We start from the raw sequence: 8,786 nt of genomic DNA, 5'->3' as shown, positions 1-8,786 counted from the left end.
GAGCCCTGCCCCTCCTCCGTCTGTAGCCGGCCATGGTGGTGCTGGCTGAGCGGCGTGTGGCTGCTCTGCTTTTATAGGGGGTGCCAGGGTGGAGCCCTTTGTGACACAAGGGCTTTACAGAGCCAGCCTCACCAGTGTTGTCACAATGGCTGCATGGCCATGCTGGCCACACATGGGCTCCATGGCTACTGGCCAACCCCAGCCCACATGAAGTGGGTAGCTGTGTCTTCAGGGGCCTTGCTTCACCACCAGCATGTGCCAGTGGGTCTGCTGGACTCTGACCTGACACGGCAGAAGCGAGAGGAGCGGCCGGGCTCTCTGGCAGTGCAGGAGGCAATACACAGGCAGAGAAGCCCACTGCAGTGGTGGCAGTGGTGTCAGCGATGGTGTTTCCAGCTTTGATTGCATGTAGGGCTTTTGCTTTTTCTGGTAAACTGCCTTTTATCTCAAGTAATGAGTGTTCTCAATTTTACTCCAGCAGTGAAGGAGTGTCTTTGAAGTGCTTTGTTTCTGGCTGTGGTATGACCCAGCTCCACTGTGGATGCCTAAAGGTTGTAGGGGAATGTCTGCTCCGCAATGGCACAAAATGGGATGAAGGGTGAGAGCCTGCTAAAACATCATGTTCCCCAGTGTCCGAAGAGGAAACTCTGCTGCTATGCGTGGAAAACCTCCTCCCCTCCTTCTCTCCTGCCCTGGGCTCTGCAGGACTGTTTCTCTCATGTAGTCTTAAAGATGTTATCCATGGCTGCACTGGCCTTGCATCACTACAACCATGTGCGGGCAATTTAACCTTCTGTCTTATTTTATACTTTTGTATCATTTTATTCAAACCAGAAGCTGTTACTATTGTGGTAGCATAGGCTTAAAAGACCCTAAAAGCCCTTAAATGATACTCAATAAATAAATACAAACTAGTCACTTGCAGTGTTTGCTGATGGAAATTACTCCATGAAAATAAAATAACCTGATATGCTTCAAACTTCGTAGAATGGTGGCTTATAATCAGCTTATAACTGTTGGTGGAAACATTGCTTCTGCTCAAGTGTGTATTATCATTTATAGGGGAAAAATTCTGCGGAAGACCTAAAGGGAGCTTCTGAAAACTGTCTTGGTATTTGCGCTTGAAGAAAAGCTCTCTGAGAAGTAGATGAGGTCTACTTTTCATCCTAATGTTATTTTTTATTTCTTCTTATCTTAGACAGGAGAGGCACAAAGTAATTATAGTGATAGTACTGTAAAATACTGCAACTACAGTGCCTTCCCTGGTGCTGTGTGTGAGTTTGGCCTCATGATTCAAGAGCAGACGAGGCTTCTGCATTCCAAGGTCTGCCAGGAACTCCCTGTAAGTGTAGCTAAACAGTTTCATTTGTTTTGGCATTAGTTTTTCTCAGTTGTAGTTAAAGACTGACTTAATGGAGATGCTATGAATTGGTGCTTATGGATATTTATGAGATTGAGGCCTCTCTCAACTATTTTTTTAATGGTCTTGGGAATCTGGAGTGGTCGCAGTTGACTGGAAGCTGGCTAACATTGTCCCAGTTTTCAAAAAGAGCAAGAAGGATGACCCTGGAAACTACAGGCCTGTTAATCTCACTTCAGTTCCTAGGAAAGTTATGGAGAAGATTATTCTAGGAGGTACTGAAAACCACCTAAACACAATGCAGTCACAACCAGCATGGCTTCATGAGAGGAAAGTCCTGTTATCAAACCTGATTTCCTTTTATGACAAGGTAACCTACCCAGCTGATCAAGGGCAGTCAGTTGATGTACGCTTTTTGGATTTCAGTAAAGATTTTGATACTGTGTCTCACAGGATCCTTCTGTACAAAATGTCCGGGATACAGCTGGATAAACACGTCAAGTGGTGGGTGAGCAATTGGCTCACGGGTCAAGCGCAGAGGGGAACATCAGACTTGTGACCTATCACTGGAGGGGTTCCACAGGGCTCCATCTTAGGCCTTGTGCTCTTCAACAGCTTCAAAAATTACTTGGACACAGAACTGGAAGGGATAGTAAGTAACTTTGCAGATTATACAAACTTGGGAGAAGCTGTTGATTCCCTCCAAGGGAAAGAGGCCCTGTAGAGAGACCTCAACAAATTAGAGGACTGGACAATCACCAACCACATGAAGTTCAACAAGGGAAGGTGTTGGATTCTGCACCTGGGTTGGGGCAACCTGGGATGTACATACAGACTGGGGAATGAGATGCTGGAAAGCAGTGCCATGGAGAGGGACCTGGGGGTCCTAATCTACGGCAAGTTGAAGATGAGTCAGCAGTGCCTTGGCAGCCGAGAGGGCCAACTGTGTCTGGGGGTGCATCAGGCAAAGCATTACCAGCTGGTCGAGGGAGGGGATTGTCCCACTGTGCTCTGCACTGGGGTGGCCTCACCTTGAATATTGTGTGCAGTTTTGGGCACCACAATATAAGAAAGATATTCAGCTATTAGAGCGTTTCCCGAATGGCCTGAAGCTGTGTCAGGAGAGGATTAGGTTACATATTAGGAAAAAGTTCTTCACCCAGAGGGTAGTTGGGCACTGGAACAGGCTCCCCAGGGAAGTGGTCATAGCACCAAGCCTGTCGGAGTACAAGAAGAGTTTGAACAATGCTCTCAGGCCCATGGTGGGATTCTTGTGGATGATCCTATGCAGATCTAGGAGTTGGACCTTGATGATCCTTATAGGTCCCTTCCAACTCAGAATATTCTGTGATTCTGTATGGTTAAATTGAAGTCCTAACATATTTAACTCCTCATTTTTTTGGTAGATGATTTCAAGTATGACTGAACTAAAGTTTTAAGTAGGACATGTGAAAGTTTGATCAGAGCTTAGGTTCTTTAAATTTTGATTATTTTAACCTCTTGGTTAATAACTACAAAGTGTTTACTTTTCTCTTTTTGTTGCACTGAACTGAAGGCATATTAAAAGTTTCATGGGGATGGAATCATCAAAAGGATGATGGAGTGAGTTCTCTTATCAGTAACATTTGTTTATTTTAATTCTGTCCTTGTCCTTACTTGTTATTTCATAAATGTTGATGAACAGTCAACTAATTCTTGGTATGCTTACTGAATTTTTTTCAATTTTCTTTCATAAAAATTGAGCTATGATGTCATCAGTAGATTTAGATAAGTTTTTCTTCTCACAACTAGAGGAAGAACAGGAATGCCGATCAGAAGTTTTGAAAACATTCCTGTTATGGTGGTGGGAGACAGCAGTTTCTTAATACCTGGAAACTTATCTCAATTCCAGTCAGTTAGGGAATAGCTCGATGGAAGTGAAATAGCTGGATGCAAGCGAAAGCATCCAATGTGTTTTTAGTGGTTTATGTGAAAGGGGCCATTGAATTTTGGTTTTTTTACAAGATTTTGTAGCATTAGAATTACTACCTGTGATACTGTATTTGAACAGTAAAGGTTGTGTTTTATGTTTCAATAACATTGAAAGCTTAATGTAGTTAGTGTTACAAGAGGTTTTTGCTCAAGGACCAAGAGTAAGTGATATCCACAAGTGTGTGAGTGTATCATTAGACTTTGATCATTTCCCCAGGGTGATTGTACCATTTGGTGTTGATGTAGCTTTAGTGGGACATGCACCCTGTGATAGGAAATGTTTTAATTTGCAGGCCAGCTGATGTTCTGAGCAGGAGAACAGGGGCCAAATGGCCTATGAGAACTAAACTTTTCTCATAGAGCTGGAAATTCTGTCGACTGGGAAGAAGAACAGAGAGAATTCTGACTCCTCGTTTTTGGAGATAGCTCTCATTTTGCCAAAATAAGCATAATAAGCCAGACCTGTACCTAATAGTAGCTCACTTAGCTTTTATAGATTTCATATATTTGCTGCATAAACCCGTTTGTTATTTGTGTTGCTTTTACTTGAATTCCTTTATTGGAGAGTCTGTGAACCCCACTCAGGACTAAGGCAGGCTATGGAAAGGCTCTCAGTCAATTTAATGGGATCAAAATGGAAAAAGACATAATTTTTGAAGTACATGAGATGTAATAGTAAACCCCTGAAACTAAACACTGCTTTATGATTAATAATGAATGTTTCTGGTATATTTGATTAATGCTGTGACCAATACTATCTTTTTGGAGGCTTAAGCTTGAAGTGGACAAAAGAATGAAATTAAAAGGGTGTTCTTGTATCAGTGTGGGATTGGTTTCTGTTACTACTTTCCGTGTCATAGTTGTCTTAGTATTCATATTAATCTAGGTGTATTTAATGACAGAATAAGCTGGTGAATGTAATGATAGGGCTTTTATCTATACTTCAGCCAGCTGTGGTGAAAATATTGATTCATTTATATTTTCTTATTCTTTGGAGTAAAATTACTCTTAAGACTGACTACCAAAATAATTTGCTGTAGCCATAACCTTTACCTGGTGTAGTTAATGGGAAATGTGTCAAATAATTTGCTACAGCTAATACTACTAGATACTGAGGAATCAATATCTCTCTCATCTTTAGTTGCACAAACCCCTTTTGTCACTGCGGGATGTAGGCAGTCACAACTGTATCAGATCTTTCTCATGTAGATATTTAAGCATTTTCCAAGTAATTTATTACCTTCTTCCTTCTTTTTCAGTTACAGGTTGGTTAGGATGTATTTGTTGCAGTAATGCTTCATTATATGCATTATTCATTTCTGTAAAATACTTTCCAAATAAAGGTTACTTAAAAATGGTTCGGTATAAGTAATGTATCTCTTTAGATACCTTAAGAATGTGATATCCAGTACTTAGTGGTGCTACAACTCTGCAATGAGGTGAAGGTCTGTCTCCTTGTGACTTTTTAATGCTGTCTGTTCATTTTGTTCATTACTATGAGCAATTAAGCCCTTTCAGATACTATTCCTCATGATGACATTTTAAAGCTTATTTATCTCAACTCAGCTTTGCTTGTTTTGCAAGTAACAGTGAGCAGTTTAATAAATTGCATCACTGTTGTAGAAACCTGATAGCTTGAATCATTATTCTTGATGGTTGCTGATTTATATACTTAAAACACCATGTTACAAAACTGGCTTAGAGTCATCTCTGAAATGCTTACCACATGCTATAAGCTAGCAGATTTTATGGCAAGGCCTGGAAAAGGTTGACTGCCAGAGCAATCAGAGTGATGCCTTGAAGTACAATAGTGCAACCTGAACATAATAATGCATTTGAATCAGCTGCTGCATATAAGATTCCTCAGCTGTTATTTGACAATTTGAAAATAGAAGGGAACAAAGTACTGGCAAACAGATACGCTTCAAAAAGATTATTAATAATGGGGCATAAGATATTTTCCAAAGTGCCAGAAAAATGATCAGCTGGGTAAAGGTGCTCACACCTTTTCCTAAGAAAGGACATAGAATTCACTAAAATTTGAAAGGAAATAAGAGTAGACTATAACAACTGTTCTAATAATTGGTAGTGGAGAATTTTGCATCTTCTTTCAAAACACCTCAAAATGTTCATGGACATTCTCAGCATTGACAGTTTATTACTACGTGTGTTTTCAAGCAGCATGAGTAACATGAAATGCTACAAAGAAGACAGAACCATCGAAATATTTAAGCATCTCACAGAGGATTTTGGATTAGGACTAGTTTGAACTGAAAACTGAGAATGTCTTTCATAGAATTATAGGATCATTAAGGTTGGAAATGACCACTATGATCATTGAGTCCAACTGTTAACTCAGCACCACTGCACTGATCACTAAAGCATGTCCCCAAGTGCTATATGCACATGCCCTGTGAACACTTCCAGGGATGGTTATCCCACTGCTTCCCTGGTCAGCCTATCTGAATACCTGACCAGCCTTTCAGCGAACAATTTTTTTCCCAATATCCAAACTCCTATTGGCACAACTTGAGGCCATTTTCTCCTGTCCTAACACTTGTTACTTGGGAGAAGTGACTTACCCCCACACTGCTACAATTTTCTTTCAGGTAGTTGTGGAGAGAACAAGGTCTCCCCTGAGCCTCCTTTTACCTAGGCTGAACAGTCCCACCTGCCTCAGCTGCTCCCCAGTTGACTTGTGCTACGGACATCTCACCAGCTTAGTGGCCCTTTTTTGGACATGCTCGAGAACCTCCATGTCCTGTTGTCAGTGATGCAAAACTGAACACTGGATTTGAGGTGCAGTCTCACCAGTGCTGAGTACAGGAGGACTCTGGTACTTTCTAGAGGTGAGTGAAGACTTAAACTGCAGTCTATAAAGGCAAAATTAAACTTTATCAGTAAAAATAATGACTTAGAAGAGACTTAATTTCCTTAATTTTTTTTTATTCTACTGTGTGCTTAGTCAATGCCATCATCATTCTTTTCTGTCTGCAGTTAATATCCTGAAGGAGGTGAGAAATTCTTTATCTAAACTTTAGTACTGTAATCTTAAAGAAAGTGCTTCATAATGATATTTTTAGTATTAATGTGATCTATTATACCTGTAGCTACTAGCCAGTATGACACAAAGGGATGATGTTGCAGGCTTATGAAATAGCGCTTAGTTTATAGAGTATGACAGATACCAACAAAATTATTCTGGAAGAAGCTTAGGCTTAGCTTCTGTAAAGAAACAGAAGGGAGTAAACAGAGAATGGAGGTATTGTACAGGTGGTGCCTAAGAACAACCCTACTGGCTCAGATCAAAGTATTATTTGTCTCAGCAGTCTGATTTAACATGATCCATCAGCAGTGGTTTAGAAGAAAACATAAAAACTTCCCCAAAATACTGTCCCAGATACTGAACCTTTCAATGGTTTTGTCTTCCATAATTCTGTCATGCCTTTTTCTGAAGCTACACACATTTATTTTTATATTTTAGTTTGGGGTTTTTTTGGTGGGCTTACAGAGGAACATTGAGGACTTGATTAGCATTTGGGTATCAGGCAAACAAAATGGTGAATGGAAAAGAGAGCAAAAATGGAGATCTCAGTCAGATGAGAAACAGGGAATTGTTCACACAGAATTTTGATGTTTGAAGTAGGAGGCAATTTAGAAGTGAGCACAGCCTAGATGGGCTATTCAGTAGAAAGTGAGCAGGGTAGTTTCAAAGCCTGAAATGACAGGAAAAAACCTGAATTACCTCTTTGTACTGAGTCTTCAAAGGACTGTCAACATGTTGGCAGATACCAATTTAAACCAAAACATCTCCATATTTTTATTTTGCAGTGCATATTTTTTATGATTTTTTTTAAATGCCTCCAAAATGTGCTTGTGAAATCTAGTACTTTTGTCTCAGCTGAGCCAGTTCTTTAAAGCTGGCCAGCTCTGGAACAGGCCCTTCCAAACTCATAATTATTTGCTGTTGGCAATCAGTAAATTCTGGATGCCATTTCTTTAGGTCAGAGACTTTGCTTTCTGGATCATGGTGATTTTTGCTGGGTTCTTATTGTCCTCACTTAAGCAGCACATAACAAACTCCAGCAGAAAAAATTCATTCTCAAAAATCTGGCATATTGACTTCAGTGGAGTAGAACACAGATCAGAAATAAAGATCCTGTTTTTGTATAAATATCATTGATTTAGAAAAGGGAAGAAAAAGTAGAAAATGAAATGCAAAAATGACGTATTATGTAATTTTTTTCCTAGCTAAAATGTGTTTTATGAGACCCTGAGGCACTTATAACTCTTCAAATTGTCGTTAACCAGCAAGGCCCTTTTATTATCATATTTGGAGAAAAAAGACTGTGCATTATATTTCTATTTTATAACAAAGCAACCCAGAGAGGTGAAAATTTTCTGCTCTCCTTTTAGAGACCAATGGTTGTTTTCTGCTCGGACCACACTAGAGATTGGGGGTAAAAAGAAAAGGAATTTTTAGGAGTGTTGAATTGACTATTTAAATTCATTTTACAGTATCTTACTTTCCTGACATGTTTACTTTACAGATGCTTAAGCTCATGGCCATGACTTATTTTGAATGGCAAAGTATATAATTAACATCAAGGTGAAAGGCGATTATGCGTATAAATACTGCACTATGCCCTCCAGAAACCACTTATGAAGCCAATTTAGGTTACACATAGTTCAGTCTCTCAGAAATCCTACTTAATAAAGCCCCGAGGCACTCTCTTTTACTGAGCAGTTAACAGAAAGCGAGTTCCTTGTGTGATTGTGGGGAAAAGAAAATTTTTGGAAAAGGGTGAAGAACCATATGAGACAAACAAATGTTTCTTCACACAGTTCTGCTGAAAGCTGAAAATGCAATTTATATGGGCAGTTAAGGTGGAGAATAACATAGTCCAAAAGTACTACAGTGAAAGTGCTTGTATATGAAGTACAGTGATTTATGCTTGAGATATTCTATCCATCCCCTTCTATCCAGTTTTTCCTGACTATTTAAATAGATGTTTCCCAAGAACACTCCCCATGAAGACATACTGAAGAGGGGTGATTCTCAGCATTTGGCATATCAGTTGCACCATGAAACCCCTTGGAGGTCCTTGCTTATGCAGACACATACTGACAATTTCAGAAGAGCTGAATGGCAGTAAGCATTAGATTCTCATTTGCAGTCATCATTTTCAGAAATCCAGCCCTAGAAAGACGAGGTTTTATTCAGTCAAGTAGTATGGTAGTCACTCATTACAATTTGATTATTGACAATGTAGACAGAAACAAGCTACATATGAAAACATTGTGCAATAACACTATATAAGAACCATGTGTTATCGTGTGGTACTGGAACAGTTGTTATCAACTTGATATATTTGGATTTCAGCTTGGATTTCTGACGCTGGCTAGATTATGGACTTTTATGTAAGACATCTTTATGGTGCTTCTGCCAAAACAG

General features: G+C 39.7%; 1 long non-coding RNA gene across 1 annotated transcript; it reads left to right on the top strand.

Moving 5' to 3' along the window:
• Positions 1-1,236: 1,236 nt before the first annotated feature.
• Positions 1,237-8,477, top strand: LOC108496782. Its single transcript, XR_001874582.1, has 3 exons — positions 1,237-1,342; positions 5,941-6,180; positions 8,341-8,477. It is a non-coding gene; the product is annotated as an uncharacterized LOC108496782 (long non-coding RNA).
• Positions 8,478-8,786: the final 309 nt, after the last annotated feature.

Source organism: Lepidothrix coronata, unplaced genomic scaffold (assembly GCF_001604755.1).
Source record: "Lepidothrix coronata isolate B3197 unplaced genomic scaffold, Lepidothrix_coronata-1.0 Scaffold43, whole genome shotgun sequence".
In the NCBI taxonomy this organism is placed as follows: domain Eukaryota; kingdom Metazoa; phylum Chordata; class Aves; order Passeriformes; family Pipridae; genus Lepidothrix; species Lepidothrix coronata.
This window is presented reverse-complemented; position numbering and strand designations above follow the sequence as displayed.